A 17,868-nucleotide genomic window follows, 5' to 3' on the forward strand; every position below is an offset into this window, starting at 1 on the left:
CAACTTTAAACATCTGCTATCTGAGCAGCTAACCGATTGCTGCAGCTGTACATAGTCCATTGGTAAATAGCCCACCCAATTTACCTACCTCATCCCCATACTGTTTTTATTTATTTACATTTCTGCTCTTTTGCACACCAGTATCTCTACCTGCACATGACCATCTGATCATTTATCACTCCAGTGTGAATCTGCTAAATTGTAATTATTCGCCTACCTCCTCATGCCTTTTGCACACAATGTATATAGTATTTTTTTCCCTTTTTTTCTACTGTGTTATTGACTTGTTTATTGTTTACTCCATGTGTAACACTGTGTTGTTGTCTGTTCACACTGCTATGCTTTATCTTGGCCAGGTTGCAGTTGTAAATGAGAACTTGTTCTCAACTAGCCTACCTGGTTAAATAAAGGTTAAATAAATAAAATAAAAAATAAAAAACCCAAGGGGCTAACATTTTCGAGCTCTAACCTTAGAAATGGGGATTACGTACTGTCCCATGAGTGGCAGAAAACTGAGCCAATCAGGCTCAACGCTCTATATTTTCTGCTGGCTCGCCCCAACACCCCAGAAAGCACTGAGCTAGGTTGAAACACCTGCCTTACTCAAGAAAGCAAAAAAAGAGACCATGTTTGGATGCAGCTTTATTAACTCATTGAGATTATTTTTTAACCCAAAAGTGTGGTGCTTAAAATGAATGATGGGTCACCTTGGTATGTATATATAAGCCTAATCACTGTCTCACAACTGCCCTATATGGGCAGTTGTGAGACAGTATGTTAAGCATAGGAGTCATTGGATATTTGTGTAAATGCACTGAGGTTACAGAGGTGACAGTACTAGGTGGTGTGCACTTTATTAAAGATATCAATGGCTGCCTTTGATTCCTATTTGCTCCCTCTGTAGCCAGTTGTCTGGCTACAGTAGGATGTCCCAGTTCCAGGTGCTACAGGCATGACATCAGGAAGGGGTTGGCATGGAGAGAGAGCTTTGGGGACAGAAAGCCAGAACACAAGCTTAACAACTGTAGTTTGACTGACACAGAATACTTTGTTGGTAAGTCAGTTAGCAATCTTCGTTTTAGTGGACCTATAGGGTCACAAATGTTTTGTGTTTGCTTTTTAAGAAACAGGATTTTTCTTCTAATGGGCTTTTTATGACACCGTAAGCACATTGAAAAACGACTGAGAAAAAAAATGCATGATAACCACAAGGTTGTGGTCTATGAATAGCTAGTTAACCTGTACAGTCATCACCGTAACCACATTGTATCTCCTGGTCAGCTCCGTAACCACTGTTCCCCTCCGGCGTGTCCATCCGTTGAACACTCAGGGATGAGGAGGGTCTTCTGTCTGGGTCCAGCCTGTCTGCAGCCATGCATGGGGCTTCATCCCATCAGTTTTGGACGTCTAAACTGGGGATTTAAGGACTTATGGGAGGTTAAACCCCCGGATTCAAGCCCCCAGCCGCCTGTTTGAGGGATTACACTCCTCAGACCCCCATTTTCACCTCTTCATCTTGGCTAACGAGAAGTGGGGGTTGTCTTTGTGTTCGTGTCTCTGCCTGACATCTCTGGGGGCGAGGGATCTCTAAATGAGTGGGCTAACTGCTCTTAGACGTTAAAGAGATTCTCCGGTACGTTTGTATATATTTTTTGCCAGTAGTTTTGAAAGTAGCGCCCATGAGCTAAAAGTGGTCCCCAAAAATTGCATACTACAGTTGTGGGATCTTAATTTGAGCCAGTTTGATACAGCAGAAAAAAAATTGAATTATTGTGTGTATTATAACTAATGACAATTTATTGTAGGGTTTTAGAATTTCAGACATGATTTGCCCTAACATAAAATGTATCAAATGGAAATTATAAGCTTTGGTAGGCTTTTTAAACCTTGAATACAACACTGCCGTGCAGGAAAATTATCATCAACAAAATAGTGATCAAATGAAGATTCTATATCTCTACGTCTCAAATGTGCAGATATGTGCACTACGTCATTGCTCTCTCTCTCTCTCTCTGCCGTGTGTGCGTTTGCTAGCTGTCACTCAAACGGCAAGGTGCTGAAGCTTATTGGCTGAAACTCAAATTGCTAGGGGGCTGAAACTCATAATGTTGGGAAAATGGCACCACACAGCTTCCAAAAAACAGTCACTTTCAGACTATGGATTTAGTGGCTAATTGAGGTAAGACAGTAATTCTGCTCACAGATTATGCATGAATGAACTACACATTGACAAATCCAGCCCAAAGCTGGAGGTTAAAAAAAGACTTACTAGTCTCCAAAGTACCCGAGCATGTCTTTAATTAAGTCCCCTACTTTAAGCAGTTCTGGGCCGGTTTTGAATGACTTTTTGTCGAATCCAGCAGTTGCAGTTTCATCTCGCTATGATATTCTCAGGCGGATTTTCAGCTCTCAACATGAAAAAATACGAAATAACTTAGTAGAATTGAAACACGACCACTTTCTTTTGGTCACCACTATGTCATCAGTTGTATGAAATGGGGATTGTTTGTTGATTGATTGTTACTACATTTAGAAAGCATTTAATTAATTTCAAACCCTATTCCCTTTTTTTTCCCAACTTTTGTTGAATAGGATGGTTTTTTTCTTATTATTTTCATAATATTTGTACACCTCAGCAACTTATCTATTTTTATCAGAAAGATGAGTTTCTAATGATTGTTTATGGCCATTTCATGAAGATTTATTAGTTTTAGGCATGTCTATTTGAGTGGAAATGTACATTTTTGTCACACCCTGATCTGTTTCACCTGTCTTTGTGCTTGACCCCACCCCCTTCCAGGTGTCGCCCATCTTCCCCATTATCCTCTGTGTACTTATACCTGTGTTTTCTGTTTGTCTGTTGCCAGTTCATCTTGTTTGTCAAGCTTACCAGTGTTCGTCCTGTCAGCGCCTGTCTTTTTCACTTCCGCTCTTTTTCCTCATCCTCCTGGTTTTTGACCCTTGTCAGTCCTGGGCCTTGTACCTGCCTGCCAGACCACTCTGCCCGTCCTGAGCCTGCCTGCTGTCTTGTACCTTTGTCTCACCTCTGGATTATTGACCTCTGACTACCCTGAGCCTGCCTGCCGTCCTGTACCTTTGTCTCACCTCTGGATTATTGACCTCTGACTACCCTGAGCCTGCCTGCCGTCCTGTACCTTTGTCTCACCTCTGGATTATTGACCTCTGACTACCCTGAGCCTGCCTGCCGTCCTGTACCTTTGTCTCACCTCTGGATTATTGACCTCTGACTGCCTTGACCTGTCGTTGGGTCTAACCTTGATCCCTGATACATTTTGCCATATTGTTCAAAAGGTTGTGTAAATGGTACATGCTGTATTGTAACATAAAGACACATTTTTTATTTATTTCACCTTTATTTAACCAGGTAGGCAAGTTGAGAACAAGTTCTCATTTACAATTGCGACCTGGCCAAGATAAAGCAAAGCAGTTCGACACATACAACGACACAGAGTTACACATGGAGCAAAACAAACATACAGTCAATAATACAGTATAAACAAGTCTATATACGATGTGAGCAAATGCGGTGAGATAAGGGAGAAAAAGGCCATGGTGGCAATGTAAATACAATATAGCAAGTAAAACACTGGAATGGTAGATTTGCACTGGAAGAATGTGCAAAGTAGAAATAAAAATAATGGGGTGCAAAGGAGCAAAATAAATTAAATACAGTAGGGAAAGAGGTAGTTGTTTGGGCTAAAATATAGGTGGGCTATGTACAGGTGCAGTAATCGTTGAGCTGCTCTGACAGTAGGTGCTTAAAGCTAGTGAGGGAGATAAATGTTTCCAGTTTCAGTGCTTTTTGTAGTTCGTTCCAGTCATTGGCAGCAGAGAACTGGAAGGAGAGGCGGCCAAAGAAAGAATTGGTTTTGGGGGTGACTCGAGAGATATACCTGCTGGAGCGTGTGCTACAGGTGGGAGATGCTATGGTGACCAGCGAGCTGAGATAAGGGGGGACTTTACCTAGCAGGGTCTTGTAGATGACATGGAGCCAGTGGGTTTGGCGACGAGTATGAAGCGAGGGCCAGCCAACGAGAGCGTACAGGTCGCAATGGTGGGTAGTATATGGGGCTTTGGTGACAAAACGGATTGCACTGTGATAGACTGCATCCAATTTGTTGAGTAGGGTATTGGAGGCTATTTTGTAAATGACATCGCCAAAGTCGAGGATTGGTAGGATGGTCAGTTTTACAAGGGTATGTTTGGCAGCATGAGTGAAGGATGCTTTGTTACGAAATAGGAAGCCGATTCTAGATTTAACTTTGGATTGGAGATATTTGATATGGGTCTGGAAGGAGAGTGATGAGTGGGGGTCGTTTGACCGCTGACCCATTACGGATGCAGGCAATGAGGCAGTGATCGCTGAGATCTTGGTTGAAGACAGCAGAGGTGTATTTAGAGGGCAAGTTGGTTAGGATGATATCTATGAGGGTGCCCGTGTTTAAGGCTTTGGGGAGGTACCTGGTAGGTTCATTGATAATTTGTGTGAGATTGAGGGCATCAAGTTTAGATTGTAGGATGGCTGGGGTGTTAAGCATGTTAAATGCTGAGGACCTTTAGAGTGATAGAAGCCAGTGGAATGCACCATATCTTTTTGAGGGGGGTGTGATGCAACAGCATAAATAGACAAAGATACGACGTAGACCTACAACAGTATTAATGTATCGATGAGATTGACTGCCTAATGGACTGCCCTGCTCTAATGGTTTACAATAACTGCCTATGCTAGCAGTACGGTAATGATTTGACTATATGGGTGTGTGCATGCGCTGCATGTGTGTGAGAATGAGGTCAACTTTGTGCCTATGTGAATGAATGGAAAAGTGTGTGTGCATGTGTGGGTGTGTTTTTGTGTATGCCTGTGTGCGTGTATGTGTTTACCAGTATGTGGTTTTGTGTGTGTTCATGTTCCTGTATTTGTGCCGTGCATGTGTTCCGGCATGTATATACAGTGCCTTGCGAAAATATTCGGTCCCCTTGAACTTTGCGACCTTTTGCCACATTTCAGGCTTCAAACATAAAGACATAAAACTGTATTTGTTTTGTGAAGCATCAACAACAAGTGGGACACAATCATGAAGTGGAACGACATTTATTGGATATTTCAAACTTTTTTAACAAATCAAAAACTTAAAATTGGGCGTGCAAAATTATTCAGCCCCCTTAAGTTAATACTTTGTAGCGCCACCTTTTGCTGCGATTACAGCTGTAAGTCGCTTGGGGTATGTCTATCAGTTTTGCACATCGAGAGACTGACATTTTTTCCCATTCCTCCTTGCAAAACAGCTCGAGCTCAGTGAGGTTGGATGGAGAGCATTTGTGAACAGCAGTTTTCAGTTCTTTCCACAGATTCTTGATTGGATTCAGGTCTGGACTTTGATTTGGCCATTCTAACACCTGGATATGTTTATTTTGAACCATTCTATTGTAGATTTTGCTGTATGTTTTGGATCATTGTCTTGTTGGAAGACAAATCTCCGTCCCAGTCTCAGGTCTTTTGCAGACTCCATCATGTTTTCTTCCAGAATGGTCCTGTATTTGGCTCCATCCATCTTCCCATCAATTTTAACCATCTTCCCTGTCCCTGCTGAAGAAAAGCAGGCCCAAACCATGATGCTGCCACCACCATGCTTGACAGTGGGGATGGTGTGTTCATTGTGATGAGCTGTGTTGCTTTTACGCCAAACATAAGGTTTTGCATTGTTGCCAAAAAGTTCAATTTTGGTTTCATCTGACCAGAGCACCTTCTTCCACGTGTTTGGTGTGTCTCCCAGGTGGCTTGTGGCAAACTTTAAACGACACTTTTTATGGATATCTTTAAGAAATGGCTTTCTTGCCACTTCCATAAAGGCCAGATTTGTGCAATATACGACTGATTGTTGTCCTATGGACAGAGTCTCCCACCTCAGCTGTAGATCTCTGCAGTTCATCCAGAGTGATCATGGGCCTCTTGGCTGCATCTCTGATCAGTCTTCTCCTTGTATGAGCTGAAAGTTTAGAGGGACGGCCAGGTCTTGGTATCACAGTTTTCTAATGGTGAAGGAGTCGGACCAAACTGCAGCGCGTATATTGTGATCCATGTTTATTTACACAACGTAACACGAATCCAAAACACAAACTCTACAAAACAATAAACGTAGTGAAAACCGAAACAGCCTTAACTGGTGCAAACTAACACAGACTAAGGACATCAAGACACTCAGGACAATCACCCACGACAAACTCAAAGAATATGGCTGCCTAAATATGGTTTCCAATCAGAGACAACGATAAGCACCTGCCTCTGATTGAGAACCACTCCAGACAGCCATAGACTTTGCTAGATAACCCCACTAGCTACAATCCCAAATACATACACACCAAAACAAAACACACCACAATACAAAAACTCCATGCCACACCCTGGTCTGACCCAATACACGAAGAAAAACACAAAATACTTAGACCAGGGCGTGACACTTGGTAGATTTGCAGAGGTCTGATACTCCTTCCATTTCAATATTATCGCTTGCACAGTGCTCCTTGGGATGTTTAAAGCTTGGGAAATCTTTTTGTATCCAAATCTGGCTTTAAACTTCTTCACAACAGTATCTCGGACCTGCCTGGTGTGCTCCTTGTTCTTCATGATGCTCTCTGCGCTTTTAACGGACCTCTGAGACTATCACAGTGCAGGTGCATTTATACGGAGACTTGATTACACACAGGTGGATTGTATTTATCATCATTAGTCATTTAGGTCAACGTTGGATCATTCAGAGATCCTCACTGAACTTCTGGAGAGAGTTTGCTGCACTGAGGGTAAAGGGGCTGAATAATTTTGCACGCCTAATTTTTCAGTTTTTGATTTGTTAAAAAAGTTTGAAATATCCAATAAATGTCGTTCCACTTCATGATTGTGTCCCACTTGTTGTTGATTCTTCACAAAAAAATACAGTTTTATATCTTTATGTTTGAAGCCTGAAATGTGGCAAAAGGTCGCAAAGTTCAAGGGGGCCGAATACTTTCGCAAGGCACTGTATATATATATATATGTATATGTATGTATATATATGTGTATATATATATGTATATATATGTATGTATATGTATATATATGTATATATGTGTGTGGTATGTCTGGTGTCTGTGTGCTGCTGGCCAGAGCGGGAAGCTTACACTTCACTTCAGTGTGTGTGTGTGTTCCGGTATGCCAGGTGTCCGTGCACTTCTGGCCAGAGTGGGAAGCTTGCGCTTCACTTTACAAGGGAGCCTACAGGGGTGGAAGTAAGCTGCCCTGAAACTTTAATGAGAGTCTGACATCTTCAACACGACCGTCTCACTGCCCTCATCCTCATCCAACAGTCCCTATATGTGGAGTGAAAACCAGACAGACAACCTACTTTAATACGAGACAGACATACTGCCGTCTCCTAAACACAAAGACACTATTGAAACTGTTTGTGGAACTTTATTGTGAAGCTACGGAAAATAGCTTTCCTCTCGTGATTTAATTGTCTTGTATAGTACGTTAAATGTACATGCAAGTTGATGACTGTTCCTAACGATTTTGCCTTCTTAATTGTTTTTGATTGATTGGCCAATTGTCCTATAGCCACATCATTTGCCAATTACAGTAGCAGATCAATATTTCGTTTACGTTATTACGTGCTTGGCTGAACTGTAAAAACACTAGAGTACAGTAAATTCAATATGGGGAAATCCCTGATTAGTCTACTGTAAATCAATGACCCAAATCAATAATGTATGCTTACCTCCCATCACTTAAATCCACACTACAGTAAGTACAGTAAGTACATGCACATCCTTAAAGGAGAACTATTCCACCTCTATTCCTGGGGTTGGGTACTACAGAATTAGAATAGCCTACCTCAGTTGCAGTTACATTGACCAAAACCCTTCATTGGAAATAGTTCTCTTTTAACCCCCCCAGAGTCAGTTTAGTTACACTAATACAGCCTGATGAGTTACACAAACAGACTCTGTTCTCTTTAGTCTGTGTGTACGGACCTCTGTCAGGGAGTAATATGTTCCTTTGAAGTGCTGAACACACAGGCTGGGGGGGCAGAGGTCAGATGGGCCTCTTCTTTTGTCCTCTGAAGTGACGGCTGTCGGCTGACTTTGTGTCTGTCCAGTTAACCACATTGCCCACGGAAGGCACTATTATTATTAACATGGTTGACACTTCCTTTACAGTGCATTTTACCAGTAAAAAAAAAAAAGTCAAACAAGCTGGTAGTAACTGGATATTTAGTCGTGAGATTTGACGTGTGGTCAATTATTTTGAGGTCAATGTCATTTAACTCATATCTGGTTACGGCATACTGTACCTTGTGACAGAGAGCACTTGTGATTCAATTGAAAGTTCTTGATTGATACTGTTACTCAATACTAGCTCTCCTGATGGAAGTGCCATTGAAGTACAATTACAGTGCTGGATTAGCCATCTAAAATAACAAGCACATGATATTCACTGGTAGTAATAACAGTCTGGAGCCATAGTTTGTGATTGGTTACTCTTTCAACACAGGATTTGTCAATGTCATCTGCAAAAAAACATGAAAAGGACTTGGCCCTTGAATTGTACTGCTTTCTTAGTAGGCTACTTACAGGCACTTTCCTTTTGGGTACTGAACCATACCTACACACTGTTTTCCTATTTACTTTCGAGGAGAGTTCTGCAATAAACAAACCTAACTCTCAACTGCTGACTTACATACAATTTATCTTATTAATAGATTTATTATATTTATAACTTGTAACTAACTCACAATCCTAATACTAGCTAATCTCTTACCCACTACTGTGCACTGACATTTACAAGGATTCTTTCCTCCCCTCTGCTAGGGGGGGGGGGATTATAGGACTCTAGAATTTGCGTGCGCAACAAATTTTTGGCATTTGTCAAACTGTCGCAAACAGCATTGATTTTCCATGATTTTCAACATTGAGTCAACATTGTTTTCATTGATAAATAAGAGCCATACTATATGTGAACGAGTGCTACAACCCCACCTGGAAAATGCCCTCCATTCACCAATTATTGTAGCAAAAATGTCCTCATTTGTTGTATGATTTGGAAATGTTAGAACTGGGTCCATGACAGTTTCCAAAAGAAAGCGCAAACTCTAATTTTAATCACATTTCTATAGCGGTGTGGGTAGAATGTTTTCATCTTTTGCAGTGACTTTTTCAAACAAAAAATGCATGCCACCTATTGCGAGTGCAAAACACTGGCTACGCATTCTGCAAGATTGATTGTCTATTCAAACAATTTGAAAGTAAATGCTACAGCCCATACTTCTTTACAATATTATACACTACACGGCCAAATGTATGTGGACCCCTGCTCATTGAACAACTCATTCCAAAATCATTGGCATTAATATGTAGTTTGTCCCCCACTGCTGCTATAACAGCCTCCACTCTTCTGGGAAAGCTTTCCACTTGATGTTGGAACATTGCTGCGGGGACTTGCTTCCATTCAGCATTAGTAAGGTCGGGCACTGATGTTGGGCGATTAGGCCTGGCTCGCAGTCGTTGTTCCAATTCTGTTATGTACTTGAGTGAAGACCCAAAAGCGGTTTTAACAGAAAACAGAGTTCTTTAATGAAAAACAGGAATGGCATAAATCCTCTTCCAACGTTGACAATGGAACAAAAAGAACGTAGTATAGTGCAAGATGCACCTGCCAGGCAGACTCCGACAGGATAGGACAAGGTGGAAGCAAACGAGACGACAGCTTGCTTCTGGCATCAAAAACACAAACAAGAATCAGACACTGAAAGTAGCAGGAACAGAGAGAGAAATAGAGACCTAATCAGAGGGGGAAGAGAGAACAGGTGTGAAAGAGTGAATGAGCTAGTTAGGGGAGATGTAGAACAGCTGAAGAATGAGAGACAGAGAAGGTAACCTAAAAAGACCAGCAGAGAGAGACAGAGTGAAGAGAAAGGACAGGAACAGACATAACAAGACATGACAGTACCCCCCCCCACTCACCGAGCGCCTCCTGGCGCACTCGAGGAGGAAACCTGGCGGCAACGGAGGAAATCATCGATCAGCGAACGGTCCAGCACGTCCCGAGAGGGAACCCAACTCCTCTCCTCAGGACCGTACCCCTCCCAATCCACTAGGTACTGATGACCACGGCCCCGAGGGCGCATGTCCAAAATCTTACGAACCCTGTAGATGGGTGCGCCCTCGACAAGGATGGGGGGAGGGACGAGCGGGGGCGCGAAGAACGGGCTTAACACAGGAGACATGGAAGACCGGGTGAACGCGACGAAGATAGCGGGAGAAGAAGTCGCACTGCGACAGGATTAATGACCTGGGAAATACGGAACGGACCAATGAACCGCGGGGCCAACTTGCGAGAAGCTGTCTTAAGGGGAAGGTTCTGAGTGGAGAGCCATACTCTCTGACCGCAACAATATCTAGGACTCTTGGTCCTACGCTTATTAGCGGCCCTCACAGTCTGCGCCCTATTACGGCAAAGTGCCGACCTGACCCCCTTCCAGGTGCGCTCGCAACGCTGGACAAAAGCCTGAGCGGAGGGGACGCAGGACTCGGCGAGCTGAGATGAGAACAGCGGAGGCTGGTACCCGAGGCTACTCTGAAAAGGAGATAGACCGGTAGCAGACGAGGGAAGCGAGTTGTGGGCGTACTCTGCCCAGGGGAGCTGTTCTGACCAAGACGCAGGGTTACGAAAAGAAAGACTGCGTAAAATGCGACCAACAGTCTGATTGGCCCGTTCGGCTTGACCATTAGACTGGGGATGAAAGCCGGACGAGAGACTGACGGAAGCCCCAATCAAACGGCAAAACTCCCTCCAAAATTGAGACGTGAACTGCGGGCCTCTGTCGGAAACGACGTCAGACGGAAGGCCATGAATTCGGAAAACATTCTCGATAATGATCTGAGCCGTCTCCTTAGCAGAAGGGAGCTTAGCGAGAGGAATGAAATGAGCCGCCTTAGAGACTCTATCGACAACCGTAAGAATAACTGTCTTCCCCGCTGATGAAGGCAGTCCGGTGATGAAATCTAAAGCGATGTGAGACCACGGTCGAGAGGGAATGGGAAGCGGTCTGAGACGGCCGGCAGGAGGAGAGTTCCCAGATTTAGTCTGCGCGCAGACCGAACAAGCGGCGACAAATCGACGCGTCACGTTCCCGAGTGGGCCACCAGAAACGCTGGCGAATGGAAGCGAGCGTACCCCGAACGCCGGGGTGGCCGGCTAACTTGGCAGAGTGGGCCCACTGAAGAACGGCCGGACGAGTAGGAACGGGAACGAACAGAAGGTACCTAGGACAAGCTCGCGGCGACGGAGTGTGAGCGAGTGCTTGCTTTACCTGCCTCTCAATTCCCCAGACAGTCAACCCGACAACACGCCCTTCAGGGAGAATCCCCGGGGTCGGTGGAGACCTCAGAAGAACTGAAGAGACGAGATAAAGCATCAGGCTTGGTGTTCTTTGAGCCCGGACGATAAGAAATAACAAACTCGAAACGAGCGAAAAACAGAGCCCAACGAGCCTGACGCGCATTAAGTCGTTTGGCTGAACGGATGTACTCAAGGTTCCTATGGTCAGTCCAAACGACAAAAGGAACGGTCGCCCCCTCCAACCACTGTCGCCATTCGCCTAGGGCTAAGCGGATGGCGAGCAGTTCGCGATTACCAACATCATAGTTACGTTCTGACGGCGATAAGCGATGAGAGAAAAACGCGCAAGGATGGACCTTGCCGTCAGAGAGAGAGCGCTGAGAAAGAATGGCTCCCACGCCCACCTCTGACGCGTCAACCTCAACAACAAACTGACTAGAGATGTCAGGTGTAACAAGAATAGGTGCGGATGTAAAACGATTCTTAAGAAGATCAAAAGCTCCCTGGGCGGAAACGGACCACTTAAAGCATGTCTTAACAGAAGTAAGGGCTGTGAGGGGAGCTGCCACCTGACCGAAATTACGGATGAAACGACGATAGAAATTAGCGAAGCCCAGAAAGCGCTGCAGCTCGACGCGTGACTTAGGAACGGGCCAATCAATGACAGCCTGGACCTTAGCGGGATCCATCTTAATGCCCTCAGCGGAAATAACGGAACCGAGAAAAGGGACAGAGGCGGCATGAAAAGTGCACTTCTCAGCCTTCACATAAAGACAGTTCTCCAAAAGGCGCTGGAGGACGCGTCGCACGTGCTGAACATGAATCGAGAGAGACGGTGAAAAAATCAGGATATCGTCCATGTAAACGAAAACAAAAATGTTCAGCATGTCTCTCAGGACGTCGTTAACTAGTGCCTGAAAGACAGCTGGAGCGTTAACGAGGCTGAAAGGAAGAACCCGGTATTCAAAGTGCCCTAACGGAGTGTTAAACGCCGTCTTCCACTCGTCCCCCTCCCTGATGCGCACGAGATGGTAGGCGTTACGAAGGTCCAATTTGGTGAAAAACCTGGCTCCCTGCAGGATCTCGAAGGCTGAAGACATAAGAGGAAGCGGATAACGATTCTTAACTGTTATGTCATTCAGCCCTCGATAATCCACGCATGGGCGCAGGGACCCGTCCTTCTTCTGAACAAAAAAAACCCCCGCTCCGGCGGGAGAGGAGGAGGAGACTATGGTACCGGCGTCGAGCGAAACCGACAAATAATCCTCGAGAGCCTTACGTTCGGGAGCCGACAGAGAGTATAATCTACCCCGGGGGGGAGTAGTTCCCGGAAGGAGATCAATACTACAGTCATACGACCGGTGTGGAGGGAGAGAAGTGGCCTTGGAACGACTGAACACCGTGCGCAGATCGTGATACTCCTCCGGCACCCCTGTCAAATCGCCAGGCTCCTCCTGTGAAGAAGAGACAGAGGAAACAGGAGGGATAGCAGACATTAAACAGGTCACATGACAAGAAACATTCCAGGATAGGATAGTATTACTAGACCAATTAATAGAAGGGTTATGGCGCACTAGCCAGGGATGACCCAAAACAACAGGTGTAAAAGGTGAACGAAAAATTAAAAAAGAAATGGTTTCGCTATGATTACCAGAGACAGTGAGGGTTAAAGGCAGCGTCTCACGCTGAATCTTGGGGAGAGAACTACCATCTAAAGCGAACAAGGCCGTTGGCTCCCCTAACTGTCTGAGAGGAATGTCATGTTCCCGAGCCCAGGTCTCGTCCATAAAACAGCCCTCCGCCCCAGAGTCTATCAAGGCACTGCAGGAAGCAGATGAACCGGGCCAGCGGAGATGGACCGGAAAGGTAGTGCGTGATCCAGAAGGAGAGGCCTGAGTAGTTGCGCTCACCAGTAGCCCTCCTCTTACTGATGAGCTCTGGCTTTTACTGGACATGAGGTGACAAAATGACCAGCGGAGCCGCAGTAGAGACAGAGGCGATTGGTGATTCTCCGTTCCTTCTCCTTGGCCGAGATGCGGATACCCCCAGCTGCATAGGCTCAGCATCCGAGCCGGCGGGGGAGGGTGGCAGTGATGCGGCAGGTGGCAGTGATGTGGAGAGGGGAGCAACGGAGAACGCGAACTCCTTTCCACGTGCTCGGCGACGAAGATCAAACCGTCGCTCTATGCGAATAGCGAGAGCTATTAAGGAGTCCAGACTGGAAGGAACCTCCCTGGAGAGGATCTCATCCTTAACCTCGACGAGGAGACCCTCCAGAAAACGAGCGAGCAAAGCCGGCTCGTTCCAGTCACTAGAGGCAGCGAGAGTGCGAAACTCAATAGAATAATCCGTTATGGATCGATTCCCCTGACATAGGGAAGACAGGGCCCTGGAAGCCTCCTCCCCAAAAACAGAACGGTCAAAAACCCGTATCATCTCCTCCTTAAAGTCCTGAAACTGGTTAATACACTCAGCCCTCGCCTCCCAGATTGCCGTGCCCCACTCACGCGCCCGTCCGGTGAGGAGAGAAATGACGTAGGCGATGCGGGCTGCGCTCCTGGAGTAAGTGTTGGGCTGGAGAGAGAACACCACATCACACTGAGTGAGGAATGAGCGGCACTCAGTGGGCTCCCCTGAGTAACAGGGCGGGTTGTTGATCCTGGGCTCCGGAGACTCGGAAACCCTGGAAGTGGGCGGTGGATCGAGGTGGAGTTGGTGAACCTGTCTTGTGAGGTCAGAGACTTGGACGGCCAGGGTCTCAACGGCATGTCGAGCAGCAGACAATTCCTCCTCGTGTCTGCCTAGCATCGCTCCCTGGATCTCGACGGCGGAGTGAAAAGGGTCCGGAGCCGCTGGGTCCATTCTTGGTCTGATTCTTCTGTTATGTACTTGAGTGAAGACCCAAAAGCGGTTTTAACAGAAAACAGAGTTCTTTAATGAAAAACAGGAATGGCATAAATCCTCTTCCAACGTTGACAATGGAACAAAAAGAACGTAGTATAGTGCAGGATGCACCTGCCAGGCAGACTCCGACAGGATAGGACAAGGTGGAAGCAAAACGAGACGACAGCTTGCTTCTGGCATCAAAAACACAAACAAGAATCAGACACTGAAAGTAGCAGGAACAGAGAGAGAAATAGAGACCTAATCAGAGGGGGAAGAGAGAACAGGTGTGAAAGAGTGAATGAGCTAGTTAGGGGAGATGTAGAACAGCTGAAGAATGAGAGACAGAGAAGGTAACCTAAAAAGACCAGCAGAGAGAGACAGAGTGAAGAGAAAGGACAGGAACAGACATAACAAGACATGACAAATTCATCCCGAAGGTGTTTGATGGTTATAGGGTCAGAGCTCTGTGCAGGCCCATCAAGTTCTTCCACACCGAAAGGGCCTTCCTCAAACTGTTGCCACAAAGTTGGAATCACAGAATCGTCTAGAATGTCATTGTATGCTGTAGCGTTAAGATTTTCCTTCACAGAAATTAAGGGCCCTAGCCCGAACCATGAAAAACAGACCCAGACCATTATTCCTCCTCCATCAAACTTTACAGTTTGCACAATGCTTACGGGCAGCGAGTCTTCTCCTGGCAGCCGCCAAACCCAGATTTGTCCGTCGGACTGCCAGATGAGTTGTTGAAGCGTGATTCATCACGGTGCCACGTTGAAAGTTACTGAGCTCTTCAGTCTTCAGGCCATTCTACTGCTAATGTTTGTCTATGGAGATTGCATGGCTGGGTGCTTGATTTTATACAATTGTCATCAACGGCTGTGGCTGAAATAGCCAAATCAAATCAAATTGTATTTGTCCCATACACATGATTAGCAGATGTTAATGTGAGTGTAGCGAAATGCTTATGCTTTTAGTTCCGACAGTGCAGTAATATCTAACAAGTAATCTAACAATTCTCCAACAACTACCTAATACGCACAAATCTAAAGGGGTGAATGAGAATATGTACATGTAAGTATATGGATGAGCGATGGCTGAGCGGTGTAGGCAAGGTGCAATAGATGGTATAAAATACAGTATGTACATGTGATATGAGCAATTGTTAAGGGAATTTTTATCAATGATGACTAATTATGTATACATTTCAATCAGGACTGACTAATCCGAATACTATTATGTTACTGTACATGTAGTAATCAGAATACTAACTGTCACTGTATATGTATGAGTTTTCTTTCTTGATCCCAGTACTGAAAATAATGTGTGTGTGAACGTGGGCAAAAGTTAGAACAATGACTGTCTGTTCCTTGGTACAAATTAATCAGACTGGCTCGAGTGCTTATCTACACAAGAAAACCTTGACTCGTAAATTATATTAAATTGGTAGGGAGACGGATGTGGGAAGGCTGGAGAGACAGCCTTTGTACTGGAATGGATATGGCACGGATTGGGGCTGGAACTAAGGAAGTCATTTTCAGTTGATAACCTGTGGTAACCTGTATTGTGGAAGTACTCTCTTGATTAAAGGCTGTTACTTGACTTTTAAGACCGGGCTCTGTCAATTCCTATAAAATAAGGGAATTACAAATTCTTATGAATTGACAGAGTGTTTCATTTTAATTGGGAATTAAAACAGAGGAATTAAATTCCTTCAACAGTAATGTAAGATATGTAAACATTATTAAAGTTGCATTATTTAGAGTGGCATGTACAAAGTGGCTAGTGATCCATTTATTAAAGTGGCCAGTGATTGGGTCTCAATGTAGGCAGCAGCCTTCTGAGTTAGTGATTGCTGTTTAGCAGTCTGATGGCCTTGAGATGGAAGCTGTTTTTCAGTCTCTCGGTTCCAGCTTTAATGCACCTGTACTGACCACGCCTTCTGGATGGTAACGGTGTGAACAGGCAGTGGCTCAGGTGGTTTATGTCCTTGATGATCTTTTTGGCCTTCCTGTGACATTGGGTTCTGTCGGTGTCAAGGAGGGTAGGTAGTTTTCCACCGGTGATGCGTTGTGCAGACCGCACCACCTTCTGGAGAATCTTGCTGCTGAGGGCAGTGCAGTTTCCGTACCAGGCTGTGATATAGCCCGAGAGGATGCTTTCGGTGGTGCATCTGAGGTTACATTTGCAAAACCCTTGGATAACATAGAGATTCTGGGAACATCAGTAGGTGGGGGGAAATGAACTGTGTTCTGGTAATCCGAACAATTGAACATATGCGGTGGTACTTAATGAATATGATGTCAGTTCGGTTGTCATCTGAGACATTCTCATCAATGATAAGATGACATAAACCCTTGCGAGGGTTAACATGTTTACTTTGTACTTTGTAGTGTATATTGTTCAGTATTTTGTTGATCAATACATGGTTTTCTTTCTCCTGCCTTGGTATAGGCTCTGAGATTAAATAGACTATGATGTTGCGCTCCTATTGCACAGCAATACTGCAGCCGACACGTACAGTTGAATAGTTTAAATAGCCTAACGTTCTATTTACTTTCAAGCACGCTTGGCTATTGAATGAACAATGGATAGATGGTAGACTAATTTTTGTTGTGCAGCGGGAATCAACCTGTTTGACCTTTTGATGTCAGAAAAGTAGGGACAGAATGAAAATGATTATGATTTAAGCCTACATAAGAAAAGTAAAATAAACAGAGGCCTATTAGGCTATATGCTGCTGTGCGGTAGCATTACCAATGGCAAATGCATCTGTTTGATCATTTGGCCTACGTTTTAATGTTTTTATTATTATTCCCAACCACCATAATACCTCCAAGTTCCCCAAAACAACAACATGAGCTTGCAATACAATTGATCAACCACTAGAAGTTGTACGTCCTCATGGTTTAAGCTTTGCTTGGAGATACGTACATTTTTACCAACCTTTGCAGGAAAACTGAGCCTCCTGCTCCCGACCTGCTCTGCTCTCTGCTGTATCTAAATCAATACAATTGAATTAGGGACAGCAGTTAATACACCCTAAATTCCCATTTGTTTCTGTAAACTAATTTGTGGTCGCCTCTGACACAGTCCCCGTCCCCCGCCTCCCCTCTGCAGGACTCCTTGTTTCTGCAGCCGAGTGCGAGACCAAACCGAAGGGGGGAGGGAGGGAGGGAGGGAGGGGGGAAAGTGAGGGGAGGGGGAGGGGGCGAGGGGAACGGAGGGTAGGGTTGATGAAAACAACAGATCGCTGCTACCCTAATCCTTTTGTGTATACGGTGTTAATCCAGCCGTAAAAGCCCGCTGCATCCGCGCCTTGTACCCGAGCGCTCCCATCACACAAACAACTACCATGTGTCCTTATGGAAAGCAATGTCTGGAAAGTCATACTGTAAACACAGCACTAGCAGCAGTAGCATCTCATAACAAACACACAAGATCACAACCTCAAACTCTAACTGTGCCATTTGGGTGTCCATTCGTCTGAGTTGCGCCAGGGATGTGCAGCCTTAACATAGCTTTCCTCTTTGCGTGGTTGTGCAGAGTGCGTTTTAGTTAATGGGGGGGGGGGGGGTGCTTTCTGACAT

The sequence above is a fragment of the Oncorhynchus masou genome, chromosome 3, assembly GCF_036934945.1.
Source record: "Oncorhynchus masou masou isolate Uvic2021 chromosome 3, UVic_Omas_1.1, whole genome shotgun sequence".
In the NCBI taxonomy this organism is placed as follows: Eukaryota; Metazoa; Chordata; class Actinopteri; order Salmoniformes; family Salmonidae; genus Oncorhynchus; species Oncorhynchus masou.